Below are 23065 nucleotides of genomic sequence, written 5' to 3' on the forward strand. Positions count from 1 at the left end.
GATTGCCTCCCTTTTTGAACAAAAAAAGTTCTATGTTTTCATGAAGTCAAAAGTCAAACATTATACAACACTCTATTCTAAATGTAAGATGCAGCTGTTTACTTACTTCTAATAAACACATGAGAAGTGCCATTCATTCTTTCAAGAAAGGTAAAGCCATTGGCTCTAAAGCCCTACATGATATCGGACCTGGGTACTTGAGAGACCGCCTCCTGCCAATTACCTCCCTATGACCGATCAGATCCCACAGATTAGGCCTCCTCCAAATTCCATCTGCCAGTCAGTGCCGACTGGCAAATCCCTGGGGGAAGGCCTTCTCTGTGGCTGCTCCGGCCCTCTGGAACAATCTCCCCATGGAGATCCTTACCCTCACCACCCTCCAGGCTTTCTGCAAAGCCACGAAGACCTGGTTGTTCCGGCAGGCCTGGGGCTGATGAATTTCCAACCCCACTTGAAATGTTGCGACTGTTGTTGTTTTTACTTTGTCTGTTTTTTTGTCCTATTTGTATCCCCTTCCCCCCTTTGGTTGTTAGCCACCCCGAGTCCCTCGGGAGTGGGGCGGCATACAAATTAAATAAACATTCATTCAAACATATTGGTCTTTGACTCTATGGATTTTAGAAAACACCATTGCAAGAATTTCACTGAAATAAATGCAGGAGAGGACAGGACATCACATAATTTGACTATATTAGAGATAGACTCAGAACAACTTTGTGCTTCAATTATTTATTCAGATAAACCCTGCTGAAAATTTAACGCTTGACATGAGATATCAATTTATTTGAGGGGGGAAGAAGAAGGGGAGGGGAGAGAAAGAAATTATGAGCCATAGGGACTACAGTACAGGAGCCAGCGAGTCACATTATGGACCAGTTTCAGATTGAAATGAAAACAGGGATGTGGTGGGTTAGGATAATGAGGGAGATGCTTTATTCAATAATGTTAGAAGCAGAGATTTGGCTATTTGAAGAGGATTTAGCACAACAGAGATGAGAAATATCCCCAGCCCATTTCTGATTGTAATTATTTGTGTGTGCATTTCAATTTTATTTGTGCAAACAAAAAGAATTTATAATCCTGATTTATACAATGACTTTTCTTACAGTATTAATTCTGGTGTGAATATTTACCTCTTCTGTTACTTAGACTTCTTTCATTTTCATTTCCTGAAAAAGGTGGATTTGTGAGGATGGGTGTATATGAGACAGGATATAGAGTATGTGTTTTCTATGTGCCTAAACTTTTAATTCAACTCATTTATTTTTTGTACTGAGCTTTGACAAAAGTATGAAAAAAGTATTCATTTTCCCAATATCTTGGATTCATGTGATTTTGGCAATGGTTTGCTCACCAAGCTTGTTTTAATTTAGTTTCTGAATGTTTTGTTACCAGACTAGATAACATCAGGAGCAGGATTTTCTTGTCCTATTCTCCTTACCTTATGTGTTAGGTGCCAGTATGGTCATTTGGTCATTTGATTGGTTGTTCATTTGGAGCAGGTATCAGCAACCCATGGCCCTAGAGCTGCTCCATGCCAACCCAGTCACATGACCTGCTATCTGACCTGAGAAGGTGTGAGTCTCTCCACAGAGCCACACGGAGGAAGTGCCCCTAGCATTTTCTCCACACAGCCCGTGACTGGCTGCTTTTTGTGATTCCGCGTCCTTCGTGGACAGCTCAGTATTAGCTGCAGTCCCCTTTGAGTCGATTCAGGAAGGAGGGGAATGGAGAGGAGAAGCAGCCTCCATCACAGGATGCAGGGTGGGAAGAGCTCTGGCTGTCTTGCTCAGCAAGACTGTCCTGCGCAGCATGGCTTTCCTGTCATGCGCAGCACAGCCGACTATTCAATACAATACAATACAATACAATACAATACAATACAATACAATACAATAGCAGAGTTGGAAGGGACCTTGAAGGTCTTCTAGTCCAACTCCCTGCCTAGGCAGGAAACCTAATACTGTTTCAGACAAATGGCTATCCAACATCTTCTTAAAGACTTCCAGTTCACCTCACTGTGTAGTGGTGGTAGCAGGAGGAAGAGTCACTGTACCTGCCACCGCCATGATCCCAGCCCAGTAGGGTATCCCACTTGCACACGCAAGAAAGGCAAAGAGATGAGAGAGAGAAAAGGGGAGAAAGAGAGAGAAAGAAATTAGAAAATGATGGAGAGAGAATATGTGAGAGAGGAAAAGGAAAAACAATTGAGAAAGAGAGAGAGAGAGAGAGATATATGGGGGGGAGAGAGATGAGAGAGAGCTGGAGAGAAAGAATGAGAGAGAGAAACGAGAGGGAAACAAATGAAAGAGAGAAGGGGAGAGAAGGAAAGAGAAAGAAATAGAAAAAAAGAAAGAACTCTCTCAGACCTATGATGAAAGCAATGGCAAGCTGGATCTCTTGCCAAGAAAACTAATTTGTCAGAAGGCACAAATTGGAAGCAAGTCTGGTTTTTCTTAAAGGAAATGACAGAGATGGCAAAAAATGCATCTGAAAATAAGATTATTTATGATTTTGGATAATGTATTATATTGTCAAACTCAAAAGAAATCAAAATATATATGCTATTGCTGTTAGTACAATCTTGCCAGATTCTATCAAGTTAGAGATCACTATGAGACAGAGACATACATATATGAACACAAGAATGCAGTCAGAAAAGAAGAAAAAACTTCCTCCCTTTCCCAGCACCTTAAAGCAACAGGACATGAAATTGATTTTGAAGGAACCAAATTACTCTCCAAAACTGAACACTTCAACAAGAGAATAATTATGGAAGCCATCGAAATAGAGATACACCCCCACAACATGAATAAACGTGATGATACCTCTCACCTACCAGATATCTGGAAACTAGCCCTAGTCAATAAACAAGTCCCAGCCACAAAAACCAACACAGGACACAGAACAACATAAGACACCATCACCAATCACCCTCACCAAACATCAATTCCATCAACCAATCAAGATGTGAAAACACAGCGAACCAATCCGTTTAAAGCAACAAAACCAACATTCCACACCCACCCACCTATATTTATAGAAAAATGGCAGCTCCGATCATGCTTTGCTCACACAAGCATGAAGCCAAAGGCACCAGCCCAAAGATGACGAGTGTGACCTCGTCGAAACGTCACCAAGATACTGTCAATCTTACATGGAAAAGACCCAAATAGGCCATGACCTGCATACCTGTACACATGAAAATCTACGAAAACACCCCCCCCACACACACACATATGCTGGTCTTGTTGTATTCAGGTCTTTTCCTGTGTAAGATTGAGATTGGCAACGTTTTGGTGAGGTCCCACTTGGACCTTACATGGGAAAAGACCCAAATACAACAAGACCAGCATATCTGGTCACCTTTCACCCTGGCTTGGCTGATAAGGAGTCGAACTCTGTAGCTTAGTGGTTAACACTTCTGCCTAAGATGCAATAAGCTTAGTGGTTAACACATCTGCCTAAGATGCAATACAGCACAGGTTCGATTCCCAGTAAGGGCATGGCTAGCTGATGAGAGCTAAATAGCTTGAAATAGATCTATACTAGTCTCCCTTTATTTATTTATCAGCACAAATACAACACATATATACATACATACATACATGTGTGTGTGTGTGTATGTATGTGTGTATGTGTGTGTGTGTGTATATATATATATATATGTATGTATGTATGTATGTATGTATACATACATACATACATACATACATACATTTATTTAGACGATACCTCCCGCCTGCCCTTCCTGTTTGTCCCATATACAGGGCGGGGCATAACCTTTTCCTAGGGGGTCACAGCAACACTTGTAATAACAACACAAATAATTCATACACCATTCGAAAGCCCATCAAAAACTGAGTTTATTGACACAATTTAATAGTCAGTATGACCACCATTAGCCCTTCGAACAGCATTCAAACGAGGTGGATAAGAACACAACAAATCTTCAAACAGTTCCGTTCGATTTTCCAGATTTTTCAACACAGTTTCCAAATTCATTCTCAAAGTTTCAACCGAATATCGATTTTGACCTTGCTCCTGAATCATCAGAGCTTCCACTTCATCCTTAATTATGGCCCCAATGTTCTCTGCCGGATTGAGATCTGGCGAATTTCCCGGCCAGACGTCATTGCCCCAAAATTCGACATTGTTTTCCTTTAACAATTGCTGAGTCGCAAGGAGCTTTGTCATGAAGAAAGACAGCCTCACCAACCACCAAGACATTGTCTGGATCACTGAGAAATGGAATGACATTCTCCAATAAAATTTTCTCACGGAAATAACTGCCATCCCAGGATTCCCCTTTATCCTTCAAAACCCAATGCAGTTTCTTGGCTGTGAAAATGACGAAAATCGAAAGGCAATGCATTTTATTCTGTCAATGATCCTTTGTTCTTCCAAATCGAATTTTCCAGCCATTCTTAAAGCAAATTTAACATTTAATAGCTCATTCAATTCAGTTTTTTATGGGCTTTAAAATGAGGTGTCGCGGAAGTTGTAAACTGCTGTCGATCTTGCTGTGACCCCCTAGGAAAAGGTTATGCCCCGCCCTGTAGAATTCAAGTGATTTGTTTTCCCACTTTGTCTCATCCTCACATTGGTTTTATACAAGGGGGACAAATGAGAAGTAATGTAAGACAAATTGTTAATATATTGAATATTTGGGAAAGAATAACCAAGTCACTGCAGCGCTTATATTTCTAGACGTAGAGAAAGCATTTGATCAAGTGAATTGGCAATTTTTAATGAAAACAATGCAAAAGATGCAAATTGGAGAGTATTTTCTACAATCAATCAATGCAATATATCAGGAACAAACAGCACAAATTATAGTCAATGGAAGTTTAACAGAATCTTTTAAAATCAAGAAAGGTACAAGACAGGGTTGCCCCCTATCGCCATTATTGTTTATTATAACCTTGGAGGTATTGCTGAATAAAATACGGGGGTCAGATGATTTACAGGGAATTAAGATTAGGCATCACGAATATAGATTATGAGCATTTGCGGACGACTTGGTTATAACTTTAACCCAACCAGGGAAATCTACTAAGGTCTTAATGAACATGATTAATCAATATGGCCAAGTATCTGGGTTTAAAATAAATCTAGGGAAAACAAAGATGTTAGTTAAAAATATGAACACTAATCAAAGGGAAGAATTAGAAAGAATAACAGGATGTGAGTAAAAAAGGTTAAATATTTAGGAGTTTATATTACAACTTCAAATGGGAAACTATATAAGTATAATTATGAACCATTATGGCATAGAATACAGGTAGAGATGAAAAATTGGGAAAAACTACAATTGTCTTTATTGGGAAGGATAGCAGCAGTGGAAATGAATGTCTTGCCTAAGTTTTTATTTCTTTTTCAAATGATACCAATACTTAAAAAAGATGCAAACTTGCTTGAATGGCAGAAGGGTATTAACAAATTCGTTTGGGCAGGGAAGAAACTGAGAATAAAACTTAAAATAATACAAGACATACGTGAGAGAGGAGGCTTGAAAATGCCAAATTTAAAACTATATTATGAAGCAGTAGTATTATCAATATTTAGTGATTGGATTAATTCAACAGAGGATAATTACTGAATATCGAGGGGCATGATTTGAGATTTGAGAAGTTTATTTATATGCCGCCCTTTTCCCTGGGGGGACTCAGGGCGGCTTACAACTCGAAAGGGGGGGGGAAACAAACATTTAACACGTAGGACAATACGTCATTAAAAAACACAACATTCATACCATTCGGGTGGGTTACAGTCTTTAGCCCCAGGCCTGACGGGATAGCCAGATTTTGAGGGCTGTGCGGAAGGTCTGGAGGGTGGTGAGGGTACGAATCTCCACGGGGAGATCGTTCCATAGGGTCGGAGCTGCCACCGAGAAGGCTCTCCTCCGCGTGGTTGCCAGTCGACATTGACCGACAGATGGGACTCGGAGGAGGCCTAATCTGTGGGATCTAATAGGTCGAGTGGAGGTGATTGGCAGTAGGCGGTCTCTCAAGTACCCAGATCCACTACCATGAAGGGCTTTATGGGTGACAAGTAGCACCTTGAAGCGTACCCGGAGATCGACAGGTAGCCAGTGCAGCTCGCGGAGGATAGGTGTTATGTGGGTGAAGCGAGGTGCACCCACAATCGCTCACGCGGCCGCATTCTGGACTAGCTGAAGTCGCCGAATACTCTTCAAGGGCAGCCCCATGTAGAGCACATTGCAGTACTCCAGCCTAGAGGTCACAAGGGCACGAGTGACTGTTGTGAGAGCCTCCCGGTTCAGGTAGGGGCGCAACTGGTGCACCAGGCGAACCTGGGCAAATGCCCCCCTGGTCACAGCTGACAAATGGTGTTCAAAAGTCAGCTGTGGGTCCAGGAGGACTCCCAAGTTGTGGACCCTGTCTGAGGGGCGTAGTGTTTGACCCCCCAGCCTGAGAGATGGAATACTTGCCGAATTAGTGGGAGGGAAACACAACAACCACTCGGTCTTATCTGGGTTGAGCACGAGTTTGTTAGTCCTCATCCAGTCCCTAACAGCTTCAAGGCCCTGGTTCATCATGTCCACCGCTTCATTGAGTTGGCACAGGGCGGACAGATCCAACTGAGTATCATCCGCATACTGGTGGTATTTTATCCCGTGCCGCCAAATGATCTCGCCCAGCGGTTTCATGTAGATGTTGAAAAGTAGGGGGGACAAGACCGAACCCTGCGGCACCTCATATGTTAGGGGCCTAGGGGTCGATCTCTGCCCTCCAACTAACACCGACTGCGACCTGTCCGAGAGGTAAGAGGAGAACCACCGCAAAACAGTGCCTCCCACCCCCACCTCCCGCAGTCGTCGCAGAAGGATACCATGGTCGATGGTATTGAAAGCCGCTGGGAGGTCAAGGAGAACCAGGATGGAGGCTATCTGGCTCTCCAGAGGTCATCGGTCAATGCGACCAAAGCGGTTTCTGTGCTGTAGCCAGGCCTGAAGCCGGACTGGAATGGGTCAAGATAATTAGCTTCCTCCAAGGACCGTTGGAGCTGAAAGGCCACCACCTTCTCAACAACCTTCCCCACAAAGTGGAGGTTGGAGACTGGACGATAATTGTTAAGAACGGCTGGATCCAAAGATGGTTTCTTCAGGAGGGGTCTCACCACCGCCGCTTTAAGTGCGGGGGGAAAGACCCCCTCCCGAAGGGAGGCGGTAACAACCGCCTGGATCCAGCCCCGTGTCACCTCCCTGCTGTTAGCAACCAGCCAGGAGGGGCACGGGTCCAGTACACATGTGGAGGCACTCACAGCTCTCGTGGCCTTGTCCACGTCCTCAGGGGCAACATCCTGAAACTCAACCCAGCGATGGTCTACCAGATTATCCCTTTGTGCCTCGGCTGGATCTGCGGAATTGGAGTCCAAGTCCGACCGAAACCGAGCAACTTTGTCCGCTAGAAACTGGACGTAATCCTCAGCCCTACCCTGCAAGGGATCCCCCGTATCCCTCCTATTTAGGAGGGAACGGGTTATCCTGAACAGGGCGGCTGGGCGCGACTCAGCGGAGGCAATCAAGGTGGCAATATAAGTTCTTTTCGCCATCCTGATTGCCCTGATGTATTCCTTGATGCAAGATGTTAGAAGTGCTCGGTTCGATTCGGATTTATTGGATCTCCATAAGTGCTCTAGGCGTCTCTTCTGGCGCTTCCTCTCCCGGAGTTCCTTGGTAAACCAAGGGGGCCTCCTGGATCCACTGCCTCGGAGTGGCCATAGTGGCGCAATCCGGTTAAGAGACTCCGTCGCTGCCGAGTTCCAGGCAGCAACCAGAGTCTCCACCGGACTGTGGGCGAGGGTATCAGGAATAACCCCAAGCTCCATCTGGAACCTCAAGGGGTCCATAAGTCCCCTGGGGCGGAACCATCTGGTCGGTTCCTCCTCCCTACAGTGGGGGTTTGGTCTCCGAAAGTCAAGCCTCAGTAGGCAGTGGTCTGACCACGACAGGGGTATGATCTCACTACCCCTCAGACCAAGATCACAAGTCCACTGCTCTGAGAGAAATACGAGGTCGAGCATGTGACCCGCTGAGTGGGTTGGGCCCCGAATTACTTGGGTCAAGCCCATGGCTGTCATGGAAGCCATGAACTCCTGCGCCCCATCAGAGTGTTCACCGAGCGAAGGCAAATTGAAATCCCCCAGAACCATAAGCCTGGGGAACTCAATTGCCAGCTCAGCTATTGACTCCAGGAGCGAGGGGAGGGCTGCTGCAATGCAGTTAGGAGGCAGGTACGTTAGCAGCACACCCACTTGACCCTTGAGGTCCAACTTCACCAGCAGGGACTCACACCCGACAAGCTCCGGAGCAGGGATCCTACGAGGTGCTAGAGACTCTCGGATAACAATGGCCACACCTCCACCCCTTCTCTGGGCCCTCGGCTGATGAAGCACCTGAAAACCCTCTGGGCACATCTCTACGAGGGGGACTCCTCCCTCCGGGCCCAGCCAGGTTTCAGTAATACATACCAGGTCTGCCCTCTCGTCTAAAATTAAGTCCCGGACGAGGGGAGCCTTGTGAACAACAGACCTGGCATTTAGCGACAAGAGCCTGAGACCAGGGTCCTGGTTACTCGTGCCATCTGGCCTTGGAGTGGGACTCATAGGGCCAGAAGGGGGGATCTCTGTAACGTAGCGAGCCCTCCTTCCCCGGTAATGGCTAGCCCTAAAGTCCCCGCCATATCTGCCCCTCTCTGTTACGACCGTAATGCTCCGGCCCACTCCCGTGTCCGCAATTCCCCCATCCACCCCAATGGCTTCCGCGTGCCTCGGCAGGTCCTCCGAATCAAACACACTCATTCGTTCACCCAAGCAGTCCCCACGTAATGATTAAAAACACAAAAAATACAGCAACAATAGGTAATAAAAAAGTGGGATCATTCACTCAATCACATGCATATCACATACATATCCCATACAAGAGAAGGAAGGAAAGAAATACAAGAAAAGAGAGAGGAAAAAGAAAGATTGCGCAGCTGTTAAACGTGCAAGTTCAGGTCGGCGTTTGAGATGGTTGAAACAACTGAAGTCCAGCTAATGATGGCCAAAGCAGCTAGAGTAGCTGAGATAGCAAGTCCAGCCTCCCTGGGGTTGTGGTTAGATAAAATTTGATGTTTAAAGGCCCAGCTGAAAAAGGGCCAGATGACCAATGGGGGAGATAGATATCCACAATGTTATTAACAGGCAATAGGATAAACTCTCCAAGTCCGCCAAGGGAAAATGTCTAGACAAACAGGACTCTGAAGAAGGTGAGAGTAATGTCACCTTCCCTTGTGGCTGAGCCACAAGGGAAGGGGGGAGGAGGGCGCCCGGAGGGGCTATGGTGGCAGCAGTTGCAATCAGCCATCCAAATCCAAGTCACCCAGTCTTTACGGGCGCCCAAATCGTCTCCACCTCCTCAGGAATGATGGCAATCCAGGAAAGTCCCCAAGAGTTTAGCGAGCCGGGCGGATATAATCACAAGATGTTGCAGGCGCCCTAAGGTGGAAGAGAATGCCATCATCCGCCCGTTGCCTCCTTTAACCACGATAGTCCTCCAGCACAGCTGTTGGGGGGAGGGGAAGAGCCCTGGTCACCTCCGTTGGAGTAGAGGAGGGGGGGGCTAAGGAGGCTACAGCAGCTGAGGCGTAAGCCGGCTGCCTTGTCTCACCCAGCGCAGATGTGAGTCACCCACCTCCTTTAACCACGATAGTCCTCCAATAATCTCTCCAATAGTCTCTCCAAGAGTAGGCAGACAGCCAGGACTCCTTCCGATCAGTGAGGGAAAAAACCGGCTAGCATTCAGAGTTGCTTGTAATAAATTAAAACGCCGGAGGCTTGAAGACGCCGAAGCGAGGCCTTCCGCGCAGCACCGCCATTCCCCCCCAGTCTCGTTGAGCGCTCCGGGCTGCCGCGGGGGCAAGGGACGTCTGGGAGCAGCGTCCTTCCAGGAATCACCCAGGGAATCGCCTATTCAGGTTCTCTGGGTCTCACTCAGCTGCAGGGACTCCCTTTTAAAAAGTTCCGATCCAAACCGCTGGATTATTCTGCGTTTTTCTGCCCCCACTGAATGGAGCAGAGAAACCAGCGGCCATCTCCACCTCGCACCAATCTCCTGGTCTGGGTGATGATGGGGACAACCATGCTTATTTGATATACGACAAGAAGGTGGATAAGACTTTCAAAAGTCATATGTTAAGTAATGCTTTATTGCGTGTCTGGAAAAAATATCAACATAAATTAAATGATAAGATACCTATGTGGGCAACTCCCAGACATGCAATAGAGAACATAAGTATAGCACAAAAACAGGATGTAACCACATATAGACAGCTTCTTACTATAGAAAGAGGTGTATTACAGCTAAAACCCTTGAATGTACTAAAAGAGGAAAAGGTAATCCAAACATGGTTTCAGAATGGTTGTAGGCCAGATGGAAAAAAGATCAGAAAATTGGTATTATGCAAAATGAGAACAGTCTACGAAAACAAATTAGGGATCAAAGTCAAATGCATATAAAAAGGTTATATAATGTATTAATAGAAATGGATTCTGAAACAGAATTAGTTAAAGACTGTATGATAAAATGGGCATAAAATTTTGAAGAACCAATACTGCTGGATACATGGGAAAAGATATGGGTAAGAAATGTAAAATTCACACAAGCCCAAAACCTGAGAGAGAATTTCTACAAGATGTTTTATAGATGGCACTTAGATCCTAAAAAATTGGTTTGCATATATCCGAATTTACAACCTAAATGCTGAAGACATGATTGTGTTGATGCTACATATTACCATATATGGTGGACTTGCAAAAAGGTTAAAGCATTTTGGATAAAAATATGGTGGATTATGCAAAATATTTTTAAAAAGAGGATAAAGTTTACCCCTCAGTTATTCTTGTTAGGTATAACTACTGATTGTACTGTTATAGAGACGAATTTGATTTTGAACCTAACAACGGCAGCAAGACTGTTGGTGGCGCAATACTGGAAGAAGGAAGATTTACTTACTATTCTAAGGTGACCAGACGTCCCAATTTTGACGGGACAGTCATGATTTATAACAATTTGTCCCATGTCCCGGAGCGTTTTTAAAAAGTCCTGATTTTCTGGCTTCATGTTGAAAGCGCAGTGGATTTGTTTAAGAAATCCTAACTGGGGCAAGACAAAAGACACTCTGTCTAAACCCTCTCTCTGTCTCAGTACTTTCATTGAAGATAGTAAAACGTTAAAGCAAGAAAACGGAACCCCCCCCACCCCTTTTACTTTCTTTTATAAGAAAAGATGACCCAGTACCATAGAGCTCCAGGAAATACTTGGCTAGAGAAGTCACGAGTGTTCCTTCCTGGATTTTCCAGAGGGGGAGGGGCCACAGAGGTTGGAGGTCAGCTCGTGTGGAAAAAATGGTGGCAAAGTTTCTTTGATAAATATTTCCCTGATTAATTTCACCATTTTAATTTGCTCAGTTCTTTGTATTAACATCTACATCATTCTGGGTTGACTTGGAGTTCCTGCCTGCTGGTAAGTGAGCTGGGTTTTTTTTTCTTTTATTTTTTTAATGTATTTTAAAATAATATTTTATTTATTGTGCATAGGATTTTTTAAAATAGTTTTAATTCTGTGTGGATTCTTTTTTTAAATTGTCTTAGACTATTTAAAAAAAGATTCTATCCAAAATAAATTGAAGTGAAACTATTTTTTAAAATTCTATGCACAATACTTTGAAATATATTGTGCATAGAATTTTTTTAAATAGTTTTACTTCAATTTATTCTGTGTGGAATAGTTTGAAATGTTTTACTTTAATTTATTCTGTGTGGATTCTTTTTTTAAATTGTCTTAGACTATTTAAAAAAAGATTCTATCCAAAATACAAAATACCAGCTGCAGTTATTCACTTAAGAACAGTGGCAAGAAAGGTGGTATAGTGACCAAAGTTACAATGGCATTGAAAAAAGTGACTGATTACCATTTTCACACTTAGCGACCATTTTCACACTTAGCGACCGTTGCAGCATCCTCATGGACACGAGATCAAAATTTTGACGTTTCGCAACAGATTCGTATTTATGATGGTTTCAGTGTCCTGGGGTCATTTTAATTGCCTTTTGTGACCTTTTGACAAAGTCAAATAGGGAAACCAAATTCACTTATGTTACTAACTTATCAGCTGCAGTTATTCACTTAAGAACTGTGGCAAGAAAGGTGGGGGTGTGTGAAATTTTACGCCCCTCAGACAGGGCTTGTAACTTGGGAGTCCTCCTGGACCCACAGCTGACTTTAGAATATCATTTGTCGGCTGTGACCAGGGGGGCATTTGCCCAGGTTCGCCTGGTGCACCAGATGCGTCCCTACCTGAACCGGGAGGCACTTGCAACAGTCACTCACGCCCTCGTGACCTCAAGACTGGACTACTGCAATGCGCTCTTCATGGGGCAGCCCTTGAAGAGCATTCGGAGACTTCAACTGGTCCAGAATGCGGCCCTGTGAGCGATTGTGGGTGTACCTCAATACACCCACGTTACACCCATCCTCCGCGAGCTGCACTGGCTTCCAATCGGTCTCCGGATATGCTTCAAGGTGCTAATTACTTATAAAGCCCTTCATGGTATTGGACCTGGGTACTTGAGAGACCGCCTGCTGCCAATTACCTCCCAAAGACCCATTAGATCGCACAGGGTCGGCCTCCTCCGGGTTCCATCCACCAGCCAATGCCATCTGGCTACGACCCGGGGGAGGGCCTTCTCTGTTGCAGCTCCAGTCCTTTGGAACGAACCCCCCGCAGAGATTCGGACCCTCACCTCTCTCCCTGCTTTCCGAAAAGCCATTAAAACCTGGCTGTGTCGGCAGGCCTGGGGTTGATGAGCTCCCTTCCCCTCTCGACAGGTGTGGTTGTTGGTCATTTTAAATGTCTATTTTGTACTTGTATGTTTCCCCTTCCCATTTAAGTTGTTCGCCGCCCTGAGTCCCTTTTAGTGAATAGGGCGGCATATAAATAAAATAAAACTTAAACTTAAACTTAAACGTATAGTGACCAAAGTTACAATGGCATTGAAAAAAGTGACTGATGACCATTTTCACACTTAGCAACCATTGCAGCATCCTCATGGTCACGTGATCAAAATTTTGATGTTTGGCAACAGTTACAATTTATATTTGTAAATTGTAATTATGTTGAAATAAACAAAAATATATTACAATACTATTTTTGCATTGTATGAAAATTTTTGTTGCTCCGTTTAAAATTTTTAATCATGCCCCCCCCCCCCCCCCCGTCAAAGGTGTCCCTCTTTACCAATCTGAAAATCTGGTCACTTTATACTATTCAAGAATGGACATTAAAAGTAACAAACTTAGCAGAGATGGCTAAAATATCAGCATATCTCAAGGATCACTCAGACGAGAAATATAAACTGGAGTGGAGAAGATGGGTTGATTATATTCAAAATAAATATGGGACTAAGAAACTCCAGATAGCTTATGATTGAAGAAGCAAGGAATGACATAATTTGTTTAGAGTTAGCTTAACAAAAGAGGAGTTAAAGTACAAGTGAGGATGTTGCTAACGTTTTTTTAGTTTACTTTAGAATATGATTGTTAAAGATTTATACCCTGCATTTGCTCTGGGAAGGCGGGGTGGAGGAGATGGGTTCGGGTGGGGAGAGTGGGGGAGGGGAGGTAAATATTTGTAAAAGCTTTTTAAATTTTCAATAAAAAAAAGAAAATAAACACCAGTTCAATTGGGAAGGAACTATATATATATAGTTCCTTCCCAATTGAACTGGTGTTTATTAACAATGTGGTTTGAGATCAGGTATGGTATTGTATTTTTGGTCATGCAGTTTAACTGCTAGTTGATGTTAATGATTAATGATCCCTTGTTTTCAATTGCCTTCCTGTTTGTCCCATATAGAATTCATGTGATTTGTTTTCCCACTTTGTCTCATCCTCACATTGTTTGAGGATGGATGCCACACTATGTAGATTTTAGCTCAGTAAGGAAACAAAATAAATGGCAACCATTATAAAACAAAATGATAATGCAGTAGAATAACAAAGGAAAGTAACTGCTAATAAGGAATATTTTTTTAAAAAAATATTAAAAACCTAGAGATGGGTTTACCAGTTTATTTCTGTAAATAACTGTCTTAGCAATTCTTAAATTTTCCAGGATGTCATGTTTCTTACCTTTATAGGTAAATACATTGCTGCCACATTTTGAATAGCAAATAAGGCTAGTTAGCAAAAGCACCTGCATTACCTGTTTGTGGAACAAAGAGCATTTTCTTCTTCCATCTTTTGGTTCCTAAGTCACACCCTTCTGTCCTTACAAAGCACAGACTCTTTGCAATGCTGACATTCCCCACTTCCATCATTAGCAAAGAGCATTTTCACAGCAACTTTGAAATAGCAATATCACACATATCCAGTAAAGGTAGAAAGCTGCAGATAAAATTGTATGCAAGGGCAATGGGTAAGCATGTTAGGGTATCACTGCTTATATTTACAGAGGCTTGTGGCACTTTTAACCCACAGACAACCAAATCCCGTATATGCAAACATCTGTATTTAAATGGCTTAAACACGTGTTGAGCCCAGGCACATTAATTTTCTGGGTATTGATAGTCTGCTTTACAGCCATAATCAATTCCATTCAAGTTTATTTAGATTGTCATTGGATGGATGGTTATCTAACTTCAGGGATCATTTGGGCCAATATATGGATTAGCCAAACACAACGTATAAACTTCATTATAATTAAGCATAAAAGATATAACCTGTCTACACTGCCTTTATCCAATCAAGGAAGGCTATGATCTGCTTACTTATGGTTGGCTGACAATCACAAATAGCCAGCTCATATATATAAACCGATCTTAAAATTAGAACAGATCTTGTCCATACATCTAGTTCTTGACATACAACTGTACAGGAGCTTATCCATTAAGGTATGATATAACATTCATAAAACCGATCAGTCACATGACTGACCCAATTTTACCTTTTTTTATTATGGTTGTTAAGTGATTCAACATGATTGTTAAGCAAATCTGCAAGTTGTTAAGTGAACGCCAAAATCCAAGTGATCCAATAGTTTGCAGTGGATACAATTTTTGCCCAAAACTGATTAACTGCTGTAAAATTGTAAAATGTGGGCACATTATTCATTTATTTATTTATTATGACAGGACTTTGGAAATGATTGTAAATGTGACTGTGCTGTTGAGCATTCAAAGTTTGGTCACATTAACTCTGGAAGGAACTGACACTTAGAACTTAAAATGACAGTTGGTCTTACCTGAACTGTTATTTTAAGAATTGTTTGCAGGATGGGCCAGTGATGGTATTATCGCAGCCAATTGGCCTCGAGACTGGGTTGAAGCTGAAGCCACACCTCTGAGCTCCTCTCCTCTGACTCCAGTTTCAATGCAATCTGCGCTCCTGAGATCCTGAAAACAAGTCATAAAGGAGACATTTCCACCCCCAATACTGTCTATCTAAACCTAGGGTGGGAACTGGCCCATCCTGCAAACAACTCTTAAAATAACAATTCAGGTAAGACCAACTGTCATTTTCCAGAGTGGGTTTGCAGATGGTCCAGTGATGGGACATACCCAAGTTTCCGTCCCATAGGATGGGCCATCACCGATCTGAGAGGACCTGCTGAAGGACACTGCAGTTGAACACCGCGTCAGAAGATGTGAAGGCATCAAGCCTGTAGTGCCGGATAAAGGGCAACGGAGAGGCCCACGTCGCTGCCCTGCAGATATCTTCTGTAGGGGCCTGGGAGACACAAGCCACTGATGTGGCCGTGCTCCTAGTGGAGTGTGCCATGATTCCGACTGGCACTGGCAAGTTTTGCGCCTAATAGGCGAGTGCAATGGCCAAATGAATCCAACAACTAATGGTGGAAGGGGAAACCCTCTTCCCTAACTACGAGGGTTGGAACAATACAAACAGATCCTCAGACCTCCAGAACTCAGCCGTCCAAGTAATGCCCATCTTACATCTAAGCAATGCCACCTGTGCTCCCGCTCTCTGATCGGGCCTGGGCAGAAATCCGGGAGGACCACCTTCTGTGCACAGTGGAACACTGAGTTTACCTTGGGCAGGAATGTCAGGTCAAGGCATAGCACTACCCTGTTGTTGTGGAACATGCAAAGATCCTCCCTTCAGGAGAGGTCCCCCAGCTCAGAAACACACTTAGCCGAGATGATTGCCACCAAGAACCCAACCCTACAAGTGAGTAGCTTCCGGCTGACTGTCCGTAATGGTTCAAAGGCATCAGCCATAAGAGACTGTAACATTGTGGGTAGGTGCCACATAGGGAATCTATGGACTGGTGGGGGACATAGGTGGGATGCCCCCTTGAGGAACTTCTTAACTTAACCTTGTTAACTTAAACGAGGCAGCAGAGTGGAACCTTCCCCAGGAATCACCATGGCTAGTGCCACCAACTGTCTCCTAACAGTTGCCTTATCCAAGCCCTCCTGGAGTAAATTCCAATACCTGAGGGACCGTGGCCCTGGAAGGAGCCACGTGGGCAGACTGACACCAGGAAACAAACATCACCCAGATGGAATCGTAAATCCAGTTGGTTGACTGTCTGCGGGAAGCCTCAATGGTCCTGATCACTCTCTGGGACAGGAGGGTGCCTCTCAGGTGCTCCTGTTCAATCTCCACACGGCAAGTGGAAGCCACTGTGTATCTGGATGGATCAGCTTCCCCTGCTACAATTTCACTTCCCCCCGGGGGATCCTTCACGGTCTCCCTGCCTGCAAGCTCAAACAGGTCCACAAACCAGGCCCTCCTGGGCCAGTAGTGGGCCACTAGGATTATTTACACCTGCTCTCTGACCAGCTTCTGGATGAACCCGGGAAGGAGAGGTGGGAAAAAGTGTACAGTAGCCCGACTGGCCACCTGGAGCAAAGGGTGTTGACCCCCTCTGTTCCCCAAGCTGTGAACAGAGAGAAGAACCGCGGTAGCTGAGTATTGGATGGAGTGGCCAACAGGTCCACCACCGGTCTCCCAAACCTCTGGCAGATCCTCTGGAAGAGACTCTACTCTCTGTTGTCTACCGTCTCTTGGCTCAATCAGTCCGCCTGATGGTTGTCGACGCTGGTGATGTGCTCAGCTCAGATGGAGCGCAGGTGCTTCTCCACCCAGTATCCCAGCGACATCGCCTTGGTGTGCAATGCTCTGGAGCATGTGCCCCCTTGCCAATTTATGTGAGCCTTTGTTGCAATGTTTTCTGTTAAGATGAGGATGTGGTGACCTTCTACCAAGGTTTGGAACCATCGTAGGGTGAGGTGCACCACCCGGAGCTCCAGCAAATCTATGTTGTGTCGAAGGTCGCTCCTTGACCACTGGACCTGTGCCAGCTGGGATTCATTAGATATGAAGGATCTGCCAAAAATGACTGCCGGAGCAGTGACCCAGCCACCAGAGCCAGTTCTGAAATTCAAACCTCAGGCAGCTGGAAAACCACAGCCACCACCAGGGACTTACGAGAAGGAGGAGTTATGGTCTCAGGAAGGAAGGAAGGAAGCCACGCTGGTTTGAGGAGTGTCCAGGAATGGTAGATTTTATTCAGGAGTCAAAAAAAGTTAATCTTTTCACGGACCACACTGGATTGAAACTGGAGTCAGAGGAGAGGAGCTCAGAGGCATGGCTTCAGCTTCAATCCAGTCTCAAGGCCAATTGGCTGTGATAAGACCATCACTGGACCATCCTGCAAACCCACTCTGGAAAATCTAGGTAATCTTTTTCACAACCAAGATTAGTATAAAAATATCTCTGATTCAACTGTATTTTTAAGCAGACTTTTGAGATCCTTACAATTTTAATTCAACAATGATACACAGGCCAAATGAAAAGGAAAAAAACTGTCTACTACACTTCCTTCCCAATTCATATTATGTTTTCCTAATGATTTCAATTACCAAGAAGAATGAAGTACTTTTACAGTAGTCTTGGATGGGAAGGCAACTGAACAATTAATATTCTTAGATATTAAGAATTGGATTGTTGAGATATAGAATGCAAGAAACTCCATTACAGAAATTTTAGTCATTTGATATTATCATCCACCTAGTTCCTTCTTTTTGCTTTTAGTTTTTCATTTTTATGAATGCAGTGATATTTTTATACCACTGCATTCAAAACAACACTTAACATCACTCACAGAAAAAAAAAACAGTATTAAGCATATCTATCATGTGCTACAAATATTAAATAATATTACGGTAAACAGTCTCAAATAATGGCTAAGATTCAGGAATCCTGGGAATTATGGTTTGGCAACATATGAAAGCCACAGGTAAAGCATTCCTGCCTTATAAATATGGAAGACTATGATCTAAATGCAAGATACATTTTTGTTCAATTTTGTAACTTTCAGAGTGTTTTTTTCAGAGTTTCACAATAAGCAAATTTCATTTGCCGACTGTTACTTCTATAAATGTGAGACATTTGATGAAAAATTCAGCACTGCAAACTGGGTTCTATCATCAGCCTTCTTTCAAGGATTGGAATGGAAAATACACATAAACTAAAAGAGATCAGATGGTGAGCTGGAAACATGCACTATTGCCAGTATATTGCACATACTACTATTGTAGAGAAACAGCAACTAGCATAGGAAATGCAACAGTGATGGCAATCTCCCTCCACTATATTGATAGCCTTGGTTAAAAACTACTCATTCAGCAAATATTCAAATTGTGACAGCACTGAACAAGTGGTACTTATGGACTGGTCCTTGAATTTATGCCCATCCCCATATTCCTGTGGTCACATGAGCACAATCTTTGGGGACATGGCAAGTGGGTCACACTTATGAAGGTTGCAGCAACCGAAGCCAAATTATCACCATTTGTGATCTTCCCTGCAGGTCCCCACAAGCAAAGTCAATGGAGAAGCTGGCAAAGAGGTTGTAAGTTACTCCTACTGTTCCCCTCCCCTGAAGAGCCTTAGTATGGAGTAAGAGTTCCCTGGATGTGGTTGGACTCTGACATGCCCTCCCACATCTAGCCGCACTCGCATAGCTCTACAGTCGCTCATCCAGTCCCAAATTCATGGTGCTGTAGCACTATCTCCGCAGCCTATACGCATGTGCCAGACACCCCTTTCTGATGCCCATGTGCACTTTCATGGCACTACAGCACCTTTCCCCAACCCACACAAACTCATGAGGCTCTGTCCTACTCACTCCATAACATTCAGCTGCCTACCAGCCTGCTTTTGAGCCACTGAGGACTGGTGACCAAAAACTTACATGTTGGCTAACTGCTAATTTCAAAAACTAGATATTATCCACCAATGTAGCCAATGATAGGAGTTGTAGTCCAAAACACCCAAAGGACTCCAGTTTGGTGTAGGCTGATGGTTGCATACTTCCTGCTATCATTCTAAAATTGAAAGAATCAGAGTAATGGCAAGGATATTTTGCTAATGGCAAGCTAGATACAATAAATGAAGACAAAGGGGAAGAATAAATAATAAAGCACCAAAGAGGCCACAGACAAAGAAAAGCCTTCTCAGATATGTTGTCATGTTGTACTGTATATTCTGTGCATAATGCCAGAGTCTTCCAGTAGATGTGTTTAGACACAAAATTTGTTTTAATCTTGAAATCCAGATTCCAATCCCTTTGGAATTTTTAATGTTAAAAAAAAAAGTCTATTTCACAAATTTTTGATAAAAGTCTGATGAACAGAAAATTAAAGTGAAGTAAATAAAAATATCACCGTGCAGAAAGCAACACTCCATTGTATTTGCCCCTAACACATTTTGCAAGTTAGAACATTTTCTTAATCTATCCAAAATAAAGGCATTTTGCAGAAGGGACAAATTATTTCTTAGAACTTAAACAACTGCCTTTCAACATATGAAATAATATGCCATAAAGGCAACTATATATAACTATATTGCTCCACTGAGCTCTATTCATTTTTGTTACTAGTAGCTCTCCAAGGTCCTTTATAAAAAAATAAACTGGGAAAGCAGCTGTGAGGAACATGAGCTCCACCAAAGACTTATGATTTTCCATTTAATGGAACTATTTGTACTAAGAAACAGCTGCAATTAGGAGAAACATTTTAAAGCACATTACTGCTGCATGAAAATTAAAAATATAAGTAGCTGTTCATAAAGTGGCTTCAGATATTTATTTTATCATGTGGCCTTTGCTGGGTAAAAAAATGTTCGTGCTTCAAATGGAATTCAGAATTTTGTTAATACCTGTGCAAGTAAAATATGTGAACACTTTTGGATGCAGCTACTGGGAACCGTAGGCAGGACACCCATGTAAATTAGAGCTAGAAATGTTGTCAGGTGCAAATAAGTTCAACATTTACTTTTTAGCAGTTTGTTTTTATTTAACTCCTGCTGAGATCATGGACTTATATCCATTAGGGCTTTTTGGTAGGAGTTTGGAAGTGGTTTGCCACTATTATTTCAACTTACTAGGTTACCTTACAGAAGCATTCTTCCAACCCAGCCTTATCATGAAATCCCAGACAAAATCAACCAGGTGGTGAGGTGAGTTAACAAATGGATACCCATGTGGGCTAGTTAATTTCAACACTCGAATGGTAATCTCAATATGTGTGGCTACATTCCTACTTGCTGCAAAGGTTCTTAAATAGTTCTTAAAATTAGAGATCCCAGTTTGCCTAGAATAGCATGAATCAGCATACACTTGTGTTATAGGGGGGAGCTGGCCCTTTAAGGAACAAGCCAGCCGGATATGTGCAGAGGGAGTATCCAGAGAGCAAGAGAGGAAAAGAAGGGGGTTCTGTCAGGATTTGGGAGGAGTTACTGGAGTCCAAAATGAGAGCAAGCAAGGCTGGAAATTGTGTTGTTTTGTTGTAAATTAAAATAACATTAAAGCAGTTTTTTATATTAGAACTTTCCAACTGTGCACTATTAATAACGCACAAATGTGTGTTTGAATCCTGGTGATGACTGGTAGCCTTCTACCATTGGCATAGCTTGACTTTCCAGGTTTTGTTTTGAAGCTTTTTGTTTACCGGTATTCCCCCTCCCTCCCACTTTCTATAGTTTAAGTAGATTTGAGATGGGGTGATGATCCTCTCCTCTTCCATGAAATCGCTGGTGGGGAAGTAAGAAACTGGGTTGTACAACTTTGTAAAATGAGACTTGGTTTACAAAAGTGACATAGTGACAGAAATGTATATTTTTTTACATTTTTATTTTTAAAAAAACACAAATAATATGAACGGTACATATAGATCTGGGTACAAAAAAAGAAAAAAAAGGAAAAGGAAAAAACCATATATTACAGTGCACCCCCACCCCCTGGAGACCTCCCCCCTTATATTTCTTAGATATACAATATATTCCAATTGTGCCCTTATACCCTCCAAAACAACATACATATATTATTGAGTAGGTTTATTCCCTTTGCCTTCCACCAACACTGATTTTATAAAATCCCCCCATATTTCATCATAATTATTTACTTTAATCATCCCTTTTTTAAATTTAATTTCTGTTGTTAATTTATCATTTGTTGCTATACTCCAGATTTCATTGTACCACTCATTTCTTTGAATATCCCAATTTCGCCCCCAATATTTAGCCATCACTAATCTAGCTGCCATTATCAAATTTACAATCAATTCCTTTTTTGTTTCATTTATACCCCGTTTTTCCACTAGCAACAGTAATGCAATCCTCGGTGACATATCTAAATTTACATTCAACAGTGCTCTAATTTCTATAACCACCATATCCCATATTTTTGTGCACTATCACAATCAAACTACATATGTTTATATGTTCCAACCTCTTTCTTGCAGTTCCAACAAATATTTGTATATTTACCATTTATTTGATTTAATTTATGTGGTGTTAGGTACCACCTCCATATCCATTTTTCCTTTCCCTATATATTCTTCATTCATCTCACATTATTTTATAATCATTTCAAATTGTATTAACTGTCTATCTTTCTCCTTGAATCTTTCTTCACTTTTATCCATTTCTCTAATTATATTAAATTTAACCAATTTAATTTAATATCTGCTAAAACGTTTTTTGGTTGTGTTATATTCTTTATTTTGTTCTTCCAGTCTTCCCATTTATTTATCTGAACTACAGCTACAGAACTACAGCTACCATCAATTCTGACTGGCATGGCTGAGGAAATGGTCCATTATAGGGAAGGTTGTATCAAAAATCTCTCTCGGCATTTTGAGACTAATCTCCCTTTCTGCTAGATATAGACAAAAATGCTGTGACAAATGAACCTAAACACTCAACTCAAAGGACTAAGAAGAAGGCTATTTTATTTTATTTATTATTTTTCACATTCCTGAACCACCTATCTCCCTCAAAGAGTATCCGCATGTTCAGGTAGTCACTGACTTACAACCACCATTTAAGTGACCGTTCAAAGTTAAAATGGCACCGAAAAAAGTGGTTTATGACTGTTTTCACACATATGACCATTGAAGCATCCTCATGATTATGTGATCAAAATTTGGATGCTTAGCAACTGGTTCATATTTATGACAATTGCAATATCTTGGTTCATGTAATCACCTTTTGTGATCTTCTGACAAGCAAATCAATGAGGAAGCCAGATTCACTTTATAACCACATTACTAACTGAAGTGCAATGATTCACTTAACAAGTATGATAAAAGAAGTTGTAAAATGCAGCAAAACAATTGTCTCGCTTACCAATAGAAATTTTGGGCTCAATAGTTATTGTAATTAAAGGACTGTATCTGTATACTAGTCTAGAAGTAATTCTTAGCTGAGTTTCTCACTTTTTAAGTTACTTCTAGAAACCATATAACTCTTTTTTTAAAAATAATAATTTTGAATAAGTTTTTGTTTTTGATCAGATCCAAGTGGCATTTGATAATTAAAATGACAATCTTAAACACATCATTCTGGAGCAAGCACCATTGAAATCAATAGAGCTTGCCTCTGAATACACCATACCAACGTATTCTATAATAACAACTGACATGCACATAAATGTATCATCTGTTAACTTTTTAAATCCCGAGAGAATAATTT

This window comes from Thamnophis sirtalis, unplaced genomic scaffold, assembly GCF_051295495.1.
Source record: "Thamnophis sirtalis isolate CommonGarterSnake01/CBP01778 unplaced genomic scaffold, rThaSir2_p1.2 scaffold_4, whole genome shotgun sequence".
Classification (NCBI taxonomy): domain Eukaryota; kingdom Metazoa; phylum Chordata; class Lepidosauria; order Squamata; family Natricidae; genus Thamnophis; species Thamnophis sirtalis.